General features: G+C 38.5%; 1 protein-coding gene across 42 annotated transcripts in view; it reads left to right on the top strand.

Moving 5' to 3' along the window:
• TFDP2 (transcription factor Dp-2) overlaps positions 1-13,428 on the top strand; it is a 178,476-nt gene that overhangs the window by 135,148 nt on the left and 29,900 nt on the right. Inside the window, exon 1 of one of the 42 annotated variants that reach the window (XM_082712467.1) lies at positions 5,994-6,625. The exons of the other annotated variants lie outside the window; for them this stretch is intronic. The gene's annotated coding sequence lies outside the window, so the exon portion shown is untranslated. Of the gene's footprint in view, positions 1-5,993; positions 6,626-13,428 lie in introns of those variants that run through there. 42 annotated transcript variants of the gene reach the window in all.

Raw genomic sequence — 13,428 nt, 5'->3', positions numbered from 1 at the left:
ATATGAGGCTTTTTATCCTCCTCTTACTACTTGAAGTACAACTTTAAGTATGTCTTACATAGCTGTTCCTTTGTCAAGATCATTTTTGAGAGCAAGTCATTTTCTGAAGAAATTTTGTTTGGTGGGTGAGGGATCCACTGAGGGATTCTCGTGAATTTTATCCCCTGTTTTCTGATCCGCTGGACTTCTTTTCAAAGAGCATGTAGAAGAAGGTGTGAAAATCCCCCTTTAGGTCTGGTCTGCAGTTTTAATCCTGAAAGATGTTTGTTTACTTTCTCTTACCTCCTTTGGACAGAATCTGGTGGTGTCTTCTGCATGCATCTCTTCCAGATACATGTGATTTTCCTTTTGGGACCTCTGCTGAGGGAAGAAGGTCTGGGGTGCCCCAGAGGCAGTGGTTGCAGTCTGTGGGTGTTTTTCTCTGTTCCTGTCTTACAGAAATAAGATACAGCACAGTGGTGGTGTATTCTTCCTTTGTGCTCATGTAATCTTAATATCTTTCTGTTGGTGGAAAGTTAAAACCCCACTTATTTATGATAAACTGATAATTTATAATTAACTACTATAATTTAAACTATAATAAGCTAATAAGGAAACTCAGTATAGTTAATACCTATATTGCTTCAGTGATGTTTAGGAAATTTTCATTCAGCAAACATTCTGAGTATCTCTTAACTGTTATGTTCTAAGTATTGAAGAGAATAATAAACAAGATAGGTAAGTCTGCCCTTAAGAGAGCTTCTCTTGTGTGTGTGTGGGAGTAATATATAAGATTATTTTTAGATTATAATAGATGGATACAAAAAAATAAGAAAGGTGATGGCAACTACCTTGGAGAAGCCCTCCTAAGAAGGTGATATTTAAGAGCAAAGAAGCAGTCATGTAAATAGCTTAGGTGATGTGGATGAGCTAGGGATTCTGGGCAGAGGGAACAGCAAATGTAAATAAAGCTCCCAAATCAGAAACTAGATTGATGTATTTGGGGAAAGTGAGAAAGGCAAAGAGTAAGATGAGGGTGGAGAGGTAGGCAGGAGTCAGATCATGATGAAAGGCCTTGTAGGTCCTGATAGGGAGATGGGTTCCTTTTCTAAAGAGATTTTTTTTTTTTAAGATTTTATTTATTTATTTGTTTGACACAGAGGGAGAGAGTAGCAGAGGGAGAGGGAAAAGCAGACTCCCTGCTGAGCAGGGAGCCTGATGGGGGTTGATCCCAGGACCCCAGAATCATGACCTGAGCTGAAGGCAGACACGCAATCGACTGAGCCACATAGGCACCCTCTAAGGGAGATTTTAAGCAGAGAAATGGCATCATCTAAGTCACACTGACTGCTCAGGGATAAATGGATTCTAAGGAGACAAGAACAGAAGCAGGATAATCAGAAGATTATTGCAGGGGACAGGGGGCCCTGCAGCGGAATTGGGAAAAAATGGATAAATGATGGCGATAGAACCAACAAGATTTATTGATAGATTGAAGGAAGGAAGAGGAGAAATAAAGGTTTTTTGTATGAACAGCTGGGTGACTGATTATGCCCTTTACACTTACTGTAGTTCAGAGTGCATTTGGGAAGGAATTTTGTTTTGATATGAAGTTTATTAGTTATCTAAGTGATGGTATCACTAGTATATAAGTAGTATCATCAGCATGTAAAAGGTCACAAGCCTGAATGATATAACCCAGGGAGGGAGAGAGTGAAGATCCATAAGGAATAAACATTTATTTCCCATTTCAATCCTGGATTGATGGATATTGATGAATACAGCATTGATGGATATATACTTCAGGAAAGTAGAGTTTTTTCCTAAATTATTTTACTGAATTACCAAATTAAATTATTTTGCTGATTTAGCTATTTCTAGTTGGCTCATTTAAATGGGAAATAAAGTTTTTATTATATATAATTCCTTATTTGAATAGATTTTTTTTATAACTTCTACTTGGGTATGCTATTTTATACTACAAATTATTTTTGTAAGTAAAAATAAGTTTATATTGAGAAAATATATAAAGACAGTGGTTATAGGTTCTAGTTTAGTACATGGAAATTCTTTGGGTACAATTCTTTTGAATACTTCAAATGAAATTATTAATAAACGTTAACATGTATTTAAAACTATACCAATTAGTTTTTTTTTTTTTAATTTTTAAAAATTTGTCAATTTGTCTTTATTTGGTAAAGAATACTTCCTACTTTATTTATGGACTAATAAAGATCATAGCATTTATACCCATGGCCATATTTTGGTGTTATTTGGAAAGAGGGTCTTGATGTTTCAAAGAGCTTGATTCTAAGAAAAGATTTAAGATTTAGATAGTAAACTTCCAGTTTAAGGTGATAGACTGAAAACTATGTTTACACTCCCAAATCCTAAAATCCTATTGGAATTTCTATGTAAAAAGTAGTAAAAGGAAATAAATTTCTCAAAGTGCTATAAAAAGTGGTAGAGATATAGATTTTCCAAGTATAAGATTAAAGCCTACGTGATTATAATGAAGAACAAGTGGTAGTAGAGAAATCTACATCCCAAAATATGCTAGGAAAAGTCAGAATTGGAAATGGAAGCTATTCTCCCCTATTCTGACTGATAATGGAGAGGCTCTAGGCTTAGAGGTGACAAGTATAAAAAGCGAGAATGAAGTAATGAGGAAAGTAGTGAGGGTAATGAAATGAAGACTATCCAAGGAGCACCTGCGCCAACTGAAGCTTCCTAACCCACCAAATCCCCTTGTACCTCTCATTTCATTTCCACACATGCAGGTATTACACCAAAGACATTTTTTCCCTAGGGCTGAAACCTAAAAGAATTGATTTCAAGGAAACAGAACTCTGCCTTGATTAAACTTGTGGTTGGCTTCTTTCATCTGACATATTTTCAAGGTTCATCCATGCTGTAGCATATATTAATACATTACTCATTTTTATTCCATGGTATGGATATACCACATTTTGTGTATTTGTTCATTAATGATGGATATTTGAGCTGTGCTGCTATGAACATTCTTGATTTGTCATTTTTCTTTTGTATATACCTAGGAATGGAATTGCAAGATCAAATGGTAATTCTTTAGCCTTTTGAATTGGCTGTCTTCCAGAGTAGCTGTACCATTTTACATTCCTCCCGGCAACAGGTTCCAGTTTCTCTGCGTCTTTTCCAGTGTTTATTATTTGTCTTTTTTAGTATAGCCATCCTCGTGAATGTGAAATGATATTATGGTTTTCATTTTCATTTCTCTGATGGCTAATGATGTTCAGCATCTCTTCATGTGCTTATAGGACCCTTGTATATCATCTTTGAAGAAGTCTTTCCATATCCTTTGGTCTTTAGTTATTGAGTTGTAAGAGTTCTTTATATTACAACTTTATATTAGAATTGTAGTTCTTTATATTCTTTATATATTAGGCAAGATCCTAATATTTTCTACAGTGACTGTACCATTTAAATTGTCAACAGCTGTGTACAAAGGTTCCAGTTTCTCCACATTCTCATAACACTTTTTGATAATAGCCATCCTAATCTCATTGTGGTTTTCATTTGCATTTCCCTAATGATTACTGATGTTGAGCATCTTTTTAGGTCTTACTGGCCATTTGTATATTTCCTTTGAAGAAATGTCTACTCAAGTCCCTTGCCCATTTTTTAATTCAGTTGTTTTTGTTTTTGAGTTTTTATACCTTTTAATGTTCTTTTAGAACATTAAATAGAGGCATTGTTCCTTAACTGTCAGAGAATCTTTTATAGACTTGGTTGCAGGAGTAATCTCCTATTTATGTACTGTAGGTATAAGCTATTCTTATTTCTGTTGAATCTTAATGTGGTATTGGTTGGGTTTGTTTGGGCGTGATGCTCTGTCAGCCTTCCAAAGAACAAACCTTATTTCTTGATTCAGCCAGTGCTGAGTGGTATCCTTCAGTTTTGTATTGCTTGTGAAAATTCTGGGAGCTAAAAGAGAAAAATCAGCTGCTGGATAATTTAATCCTCACAGCACACTTGTGAGGTGGTTACTTGTAGTTCTGTTTTTCAGATGGAAGAGTACTGTGGGTCTAAGTTAAATGAAGTTAACTGTTGAAAATTATATAATTGGGAATATATCTCAGGGTTGTGGGATTGAGTCCCCTGTGGGGCTACATGCTCAGTGCAGAGTTTGCTTCAGTTCTTCCCCCCTCTCCTTCCCATATATATATTTAACCAGCTTTTTTTTCAAGTTTATCATCATTTCATGCACTGAATAATCTTATAAAATTATTCCATGTAGATTGTCTTTGTTTCAAGAGTATGTTCCTCAGCTTTTAAAAGTTGTTAAAAGTCTAGTTGTTCCTACTTAAGAGTTGTGTTCAGTTTCTTCCTTTAAATATTATCCATGTCTGGGGCACCTGGGTAGTGCATATGGTTAAGCATCCTCCTCCTGCTCAGGTCATGAGAATCCTGGGATCAAGCCCTGTGTCAGGCTCTTTGCTGAGCGAGTAATCTGCTTCTGCCTTCTCTCTTCTCTGCTCATGCTCTCTCTCAAATGAGTAAATAAAAATCTTTTTTAGGGGCGCCTGGGTGGCTCAGTGGGTTAAAGCCTCTGCCTTCAGCTCAGGTCATGATCCCAGAGTCCTGGGATCAAGCCCCGCATGGGGCTTTCTGCTCAGCAGGGAGCCTGCTTCCTCCTCTCTCTCTGCCTGCTTCTCTGCCTACTCGTGATCTCTCTCTGTCAAATAAATAAATAAAATCTTTAAAAAAAAAAAAAAAATCTTTTTTAAAAAATTATCCATGTTTGGGGGCATCTGGGTGGCTCAGTCAGTTAACTGTCTGCTTTCAGCTTGGGTCATGATCCAGGGTCCTGGGATTGAGCCCCACATCAGACTCCTTGCTTGGCTTGCTTCTCCCTCTCCCAGTCTTCCTACTTGTGTTCCCTCTCTCTCTGTCTCTCTCTGTCAAATAAATAAAGTCTTTTTTAAAAAAAATATCCATTAAAAAAAATTTAAAAATTATCCATGTCTGACTGTAGAGGGCAAATTAGTCAGGTGATCACCCTGAACTACCCTATGATTATCTTATTGCTTCCCCCCCCTTCTTTTTTTTTTTTTAAGATTTTATTTATTTGACAGAAATCACAAGTAGGCAGAGAGGCAGGCAGAGAGAAAGGGGGAAGCAGGCTCCCCGCTGAGCAGAGAACCCAATGTGGGGCTCAATTGCAGGACCCTGGGATCATGACCTGAGCCAAAGGCAGAGGCTTAATTCACTGAGCCATCCAGGCACCCCTCTTGCTCCCTTTTTAAAAAAGATTTAGGATTACATGAAAAACAACCACCTTGCTTCATATCTGGCTTTTAAGAAGTTCATAAATATGGAGTTGAGATTTGTATTTACTTTAGACCATTGTTCAATTCTTAGCATAAATGTAAAATCCCAAACATATTTCTTTCAAAATAACTCATGCACTCCCATTAGCAATTCATAGTATTTACCTTTGTCACCTAAGTTTCACTAATTATATAAATTTATATGTGGCTAGCCATTTGTTTCTGAATACCCCAAATTCTAAGGGCAAATCAGCATAGGGTGGGCTTTGTGTGAAAATATATAGAGCACACAGGAATTGGAAGATTCTTTTAAAAAATCAAATAACTTGCAGTGCTGGGGTGGCTCAGTCATTTGAGCATCCCGTTCTTGGTTTTGGCTCATGTCATGATCCTCATAGTCGTGGGATTGTGTCCCCTGTGGGGCTCCACGCACAGTGCAGAGTCTGCATCAGATTCTTTCCCCCTCTCCTTGCCATTCACACTCTCTAAAACAAATAAATGAATTTTTAAAAAATGTAACTATGTATGCGGTGCCTGGATGGCTCAGTCAAGTCTGCCTTCAGCTCAGGTCAGGATCCTAGGGTCCTGGAATGGAGCCCCACATGAGGCTCCCTGCTCACCGGGGAATCTGCTTCTCCCTATCCCTCTACCCCACTTCCCCGGTCAGGCTGGCTCATGCTCTCTCTCTAAGATTTTATTTGTTTATTTGAGAGAGAGAGCCCAAGCTGGAATTCGGGGGGAGGAGCAGAATGACCGCTGAGCAGGAAGCCCAATGTGGGGCTCAATCCCAGGACCCTGGGATCCTGACCTGAGCCAAAGGCAGATGCTTAACTGACTGAGCCACCCAGGCACCCCTCACACTCACTCACTCTCTCAAATAAATAAAATCTTTAAAAAAGAACAGAAAAGAAAGATCACCATAGTGGCCCTGTGGAAGGTTGGAAGCCTCTTGATGGCACAAAAAAGAATGCTTATGAGGTTCTAGTTCTATTCTGAGAGTCATTATGAGGGCCTGAACTAGGGCAGTGGGAACACAGAGAAGTTGAATTCAAAAGCTATTTAGGACTTGATTTAGATTAGATCTGATTAAATTAGATTGATCTGATAGAAAGTGCCTTAGAAGAATAGAAGAACGTAGGTTGGATCTCATTTCTGGCTTGGGTGATAGGGTAGATGGTCCTGTCACTCACCTAGATGAGAACTGTGGTAGGATCCACAGTCACGCATTGTATAGGCTGAGTTCTCCTTTGTACTAATGTAGTATTGTGAATTATAAAGACCCCCCTCTGAGAAAGCTGGGCTGAGTATGAGAGACTGAGGCTAAGGGCTAATCCAATGTAAGTAATCAAAGATAGGCTCAAACCATTTTTCTCTCCCCTTTTTTAAAACTCTTTATTTTAGAGAATTTAAAATATTAAAGTAGATGACTCATATCATGAACCTTTTATGTACATGTCTCTGACCTTCAACAATAATCAGTCTATGGCATATCTTATTTTATATATACCCCCTCCTGTTTTATTGTAAAGTAAATCATTGTCATCATAAATCTTTCCATACTTATATCTAAAAAGACTCCTTTTTAAACACATTATTATTTTATTTAAATATTTTAAATATCATTATTATACCTAGGAAAATTAACAATAATTAATACCAAATATGTAGTAAGTCTTCAGATTTCTAGTTGAAATGTCATGTTTGTTTGCTTTTTTAAAAAACAAGATTCAGATACAGAAAGATCACCAAAAAGCAGAAGTATGACTAATAAATTACTTTATGGCATAGTCTTGTAACCATCACCAGATCAAGAAGTAGAATCCAGAGGTCCCTTCATGTGCCCCATCCTAATCACTATACCCTCTCTGTCCTATAAATATCCTGATATTTAGAGTAATCACTTCCTTGAAGATTCAGATAGTTTCGTTACCTAAATGTGCATCCTTTCGCACATTTTAGTCTTGTCCGTTAAAAAAAAGTTGATATCTCTTTTATATATACATCCCTTTTGTCCCATTATTTTCCTCATTTTAGTTGTTGAAACTAGGCTGTTTGACTTACGCAGTTTCCCACCGTCTAGATTTTACTGATTTCATCCTGATGTCCATCTCAATATATTCCTATTTTCTGTATTTCCTATAGTTTGGCAGTAAGATTTAGTGACTTTATCAGACTGACATTTGTGCCTTGGCAAGGATAGTGGTATGTTCTTACATTGTCTCTCTTTTTATGATGTGCACACCACTGATGCTTGATGCTTGTACCTATTCATTGTGGGTTGCAATTAGTATTATTCTAAGTACTGGCACTACTTTCATATAAAGAACTTCAGCTCTTCTTGTTTCTTTATCTGGAGGTACAGTTCATATAAGAAAGCAGAATAAAGGCTTGATCCCTTCCATTTATTGGCCAGTTTTCAATATAATGAACTTGTTCCTGGTCTTCCTCCAAAGATGACCACATCTTTCCTTTTAAAAGCATCATTATGAATTCATGAATTTGAACAAATTGATGGCTTTCATACATTGCAGTTACTATCACAATTGAACCTTAAATTGTCCCATGTTTGGCTAGTGGGAGCCTCTTCTAATTGACTCTTAAGTCCTTTAGACAGGACCCTAGTAGTCTTTGATGCTTGTTATATGGTATTTTAAGATGTTCCAAGTTCATCTTACATGTTTCCTGCCCTATACCTAGAATCAGCCATTTTTCTAAGAAGCCCTGATTTCCTTTAGGGAGAATTATATGTTAGGCTCCAATTGGGGCTGCAGAAGCTCCCTGCTACCAGATTGGTCATTTTTTCTAGTCCTTTTAAATGGACAGAACCAGGATACACAGATGTAATACTTCATGTGCAAATCTTACTAAATAATTCCAGTGCAAATCTTACTAAACCTCTTCTCCATTACATCTCATTCCCCTTTCTTCCATACTGATAATCCTGATTTTTAAGGACTAAGGGGATGAAAGGGTAATAGATTTAGTGTATATGATAATTACTTCATTGGTTTTATCCCATATTACATCACTCAATGTCCCAAATAATAGTAATATTATCATTATTGTGGTTACTAAAAACATTAACATTTTTTTGCATGTGCTCTCTCTGTTCTCTCCCATTTCCTTTAAAGATTTGAGAGAGTGGGAGAGAGAAGGCCAGCAGAGGTTGGGGGAGGGGCAGAGGGAGAGGGAGAGAGCACCTCAGGCAGCTCCTTGCTGAGCATGGAGTCCAACACAGGGCTTTATCCCAGGACCCTGATGTCACAGCCTGAGCTGAAACCAAGAGTTGAAAGCTTAACCGTCTGCGCCACCCAGATGCCCCCTCCCCCTTTTTTTTAATAGTTGTACTTTATCCGCAGTGTTACCCTACAGTAGTATCCTATACTCTTTCCTCCCGGCCCTCATTTAGTCTTAGATCTATAGGTAACATCACCAGGCGTTATGTGAATGTCTCTCTAGTCATTTTGCTTGTCTGAAGCTTGTGCTCTGGTAGTTTCTTCAGAAGGAGCTTATGGGAATAATAATCCCAGAGTTTTGCACATTTTATATTTGAATTAAGTCAATTTCACTGGATACAAAAGTCCTTGGTTCATACTTTCTCTCAATTTCCTAAATACATTTATTTCTTCTAGCGTAATGCCTTGCTGTTATTTTAAAAAAAAAAAAAAAACTGATACTCTTTTCTTCTAGATGCATAAAGGATTCTTTTTTGAAATTTGGAATTTTACCAGAATGTTTTGGTACTAGTCATTCTGGGTTGACATTCTTTTCTTCTTTTATTTCTGAACATATTCTTGAATTTAGCATTTAGTATTCTGTTTTCTTACTTTGGTTTTCTTCTTCAGATACTCTTACTGTACATAGATACTTTGTCTGCTTCCAGTATTTGTCATTTTTCTCTTGAATATCAGTTGTGGGAGTCCTACAAACGGGATCGTTGGAACCTTGTTGTGGTCTTTGCACTCAGCTGGTATTGAAGTGGGTAAACCTCCTTGTTTCAACTGATGCTTTCAAATTGGCCTGTTGTGCTTTCTGGCAAATTCTTGATGGCTGTTTTGGGATTATCCTGTTCTGAGTTCCATTAGGTGCAGCCCCACTGAGGATTTCTTTATTGTGCAGACTTTTTGGATATTGGTGGTTTGTATTCTGGGGCTTGTTGAAGATACCTTGTCATCTGGTTTTATTGTAAATGTAGTCATAGCGTTTTGTTTTGCTCTCTAGTTGTTCTGTTTTTATGTAGGGATTTGGAGAGTTTGAAAATTCTGCTGCTATTGCTGTTTTCCCAGACTCCCCTATAACTGGTGCGCACACGTACATCTGTGTGTGTGTGTGTGTGTGTGTGAGTGTGTTACTTGAATCAGGATTTAAATAAATTTATATGTCTTAGAAAATCTGTAGATTCCCCTTCTGTTATTATTTTCCCCTTCACTCTCCTTTTCCCTCCCTCCATCCTTTATTCCCACTACAATTTTGAGTTGAAGAAACCACATTATATATCCTAAAGGAAAAGCCTAAAGAATTTGCTTATTGAATCCCTGTGGTATAGTTTAACATGTTACTCTGTCCTTGCTATTTCCTTTATTGTGGTTAATTGGATCTAGAGTCTGGATCAAATTCCAGTTTCAAAATAAAGTTACATATTAAAAACCAAACACTGGAGAGAACAGCTCAAGGAGAGCAAACAGTACAGAAATAGAAGCACTAGAGTGAAATTTTCAGGTTGAAAAGTTGATTCTGGGGGTGCCCGGGTGGCTTAGTCAGTTGAGCATCCCACTCTTGATCTCAGCTCAGGTCTTGATCTCAGGGTCATGAGTTAAGGCCCCACATTGGGTGTCACACTGGGCGTGAAACCTGCTTAAAGGGAGGGAGGAAAGGAGAGAGGGAGAAGTGAAGAAGGAAGAAAGGAGAGAGAGGAGAAAAAGAAGGAAGAGGGTCTGGGAGAATGAGGCATGATTGTCAGTGGGTGCAGGGTTTCTCTTTAGGGTGAAGAAATTAGATTGCGGTGATGGTTGCTGCTGAATTGTATACTTTAAAAAATAGAGCTTACAGTATGTGAATTATATTTCAATAAAGCTGTTATCTTAAAAGAGGAAGTTAGGGATGCCTGGGTGGCTCAGTGGGTTGAAGCTTCTGTCTTCGGCTTAGGTCATGATCTCAGGTCCTGGGATCAAGCCCCACATCGGGCTCTCTGCTCGGCGGGGACCCTGCTTCCCTTCTCTCTCTGCCTGCCTCTCTGCCTACTCATGATCTCTGTCTGTCAAATAAATAAATAAATAATCTTTTAAAAAAATAAAATAAAAAAGGAAGTTAGATTTAATAACAAAGAGGGATACCTCATCCTCTAAGATTTCTAGGAAGAAGGTTGGCATGGGTACACATGCTGATGAGTTTGTAAGTGACCTGTCCTATGAGCTCACTTAAAAGTGAGACTTAGATCTTCGATTATCTATTGATTATACCTGTTGGGCTATTCCACTGACATGTCAAACTCAATATCATTGCTGACCCAAAAAAATATAATGCAAGGCACATGTAATTTTTAATTTTCTAAGCCAGTTTTAAAATTAATTTCACATTTTTTGTTGTTTTTTAGATTTTATTTTATTTTTTATTTATTTTTTAAGATTTTATTTATTTATTTGTCAGAGAGAGAGCGAGCGAGAGCGAGCACAGGCAGACAGAGTGGCAGGCAGAGTCAGAGGGAGAAGCAGGCTCTCTGCGGAGCAAGGAGCCCAATGTGGGACTCGATCCCATGACGCTGGGATGATGACCTGAGCTGAAGGCAGCTGCTTAACCAACTGAGCCACCCAGGTGTCCCTAGATTTTATTTTTTAAGTAATCTCCTTGCCCAGAATGGGGCTCATATTCACAGTGCAAGATCAAGAGTCGGCGTGCTCTATCAACTGAGCCAGCCAGGCACCCCTGAAATTAATTTTTATATCTCTTATTTAATCTAATATATCTAAAATATATTTCAACATGTAATTAGTGTAAAAAATATCCATGAGGTATTTAACATTCATTTCTCATACAAGTCTTGGAAATTCAGTGACATCGTCTTAATTCAGGCTTCCCAGATTTCATGTGCTCGATAGCTACATGTGGATCATACCTAGGTATTGGACCATGTGGATGAGGAGGCTTAAAATGCAGCTCATGACTGTGTTCCTGTCTCCTGGATCTCAATAAATGACTCCCTTTCTAAGAGTCATTCTCTCACTTCCCACTTTCTTAACATTCGTATCGACCAGTCACTTAGTAAAGATAAAAATAAATTTTCATCTTGGGGCACCTGGGTGGCTCAGTGGGTTAAGCCTCTTCCTTCAGCTCAAGTCATGATCTCAGGGTCCTGGGATCGAGCCCCACATAGGGCTCTGTGCTCAGCGGGAAACCTGCTTCCTCCTCTCTCTCTCTACCTGCCTCTCTGCCTACTTGTGATCTCTGTCAAATAAATAAATAAAATATTTTTTAAAAATTAAATTAAATTTAAAAAAAAATGTTCATCTTTAAAATTTACACAAATCCATCTCTTCTTATTCAACCCTACTTATCTAGTTGCCCCAATTTCAAGAGTCGATATTTCTTCCTAGGCTTACCTCTCATCTGGTCTTTGCTTTTGCCCCCTCATAAATGCATTTTCTACTTTGCAGCCAGAATCTCTGCCTGACTGACAATTTTACCATGTTACCTTTGGTGGCTTCCCAGTATTTCAGTAGTAGTAGTTAGAGGTAGTAGTAGTAGTAGTGTATGACCACAGGTGATTCTTTGGGAATGTGGGGAAAAAGAAAGATATCTGGGGTGCCTGGGTGGCTCATTCGGTTAAGTGACTGCCTTCAGCTCAAGTCCTGATTCCGAGAGTCCCAGGATTGAGTCCCCCATCAGGCTCCCAGCTCCAGGGAGTCTGCTTCTCCCTCTGACCTTCTCCCTTCTCATGCTGTCTCTCACACTCTCTCTCAAATGGATAAATAAAATCTTTAAAAATAAATAAATAGATAAAAATAAAAATTAAAAAAAGAAAGTAGGTATCTGTCCTTCCTTCATTCTTTTAAAAAGTACATTTTGTCTGTTTCTTAATGTATATAAGACAGTAGAATGTGTAAATGATTTTTTTTAAAGATTTTATTTATTTGACAGAGACACGGCGAGAGGGGAAACACAAGCAGGGAGAGTGGGAGAGCGAGAGGCAGGCTTCCCACTGAGCAGGGAACCCGATGTGGGGCTCGATCCCAGGACCCTGGGATCATGACCTGAGCTGAAGGCAGATGCTTAATGACTGAACCACCCAGGCACCCCAAATGTGTAAATAATTTGTAAATGAATATAATTATACTAAAGCAAGGTGATAAAGTACAGGTTCCTTTGCATGGCATTTATGGGCCTGCCCCCTTGTCTCCCTTTCTGGTTCATCTTTTGCCTTGTACTTTATCTTCTGGTAATGCTGCACTGTTTGTTTCTATGTCTCTGAACATTTATCATCTGTTGCACTCTCCCATGTGTGTACTGCTGCTGCTTCTGCCTAGTTGCCCTTACTAACTTCCTTCACTTGACAGTTCTCTTTTGGTCGTGGTGGCAGTGAAAACGCTTAGGAGATCTACCCCCAACAACTTTTTAAGTGTACATTATCATTAACCGTACATACTGCGTTGTACAGCAGATATCTAGAACTTGCTCTGCTTGCATAACTGAAACTTCATTGAATGTGTTGAGCAATTCCTTGTTTTCCCTTTCCCTCCAGGCCCTGGCAAGCATCATTCTACTCTTTGCTTCTATGTGTTTGACTCTTTTATATACCTTATATAAGTGAGATATGCATTATTTGTCCTTCTGTGATTGGTTTACTCTAATGTCCTTCAGCTTCATCCATGTTGACACATATGGCAGGATTTCATTCTCTTTTAGGGCCAAATAATATTCCATTGTATATATATGCCACATTTTTTTTTTTAAGATTTTATTTATTTATTTGACAGAGAGAGATTACATGTAGGCAGAGAGGCAGACAGAGAGAGAGAGGAGGAAGCAGGCTCCCCGCTGAGCAGAGAGCCCGATGCGGGACTCGATCCCAGGACCCTGAGATCATGACCTGAGCCGAAGGCAGCGGCTTAACCCACTGAGCCACCCAGGCGCCCTATATGCCACA

The sequence above is a fragment of the Mustela nivalis genome (genome assembly GCF_964662115.1).
Source record: "Mustela nivalis genome assembly, chromosome: 1".
In the NCBI taxonomy this organism is placed as follows: Eukaryota; Metazoa; Chordata; class Mammalia; order Carnivora; family Mustelidae; genus Mustela; species Mustela nivalis.
This window is presented reverse-complemented; position numbering and strand designations above follow the sequence as displayed.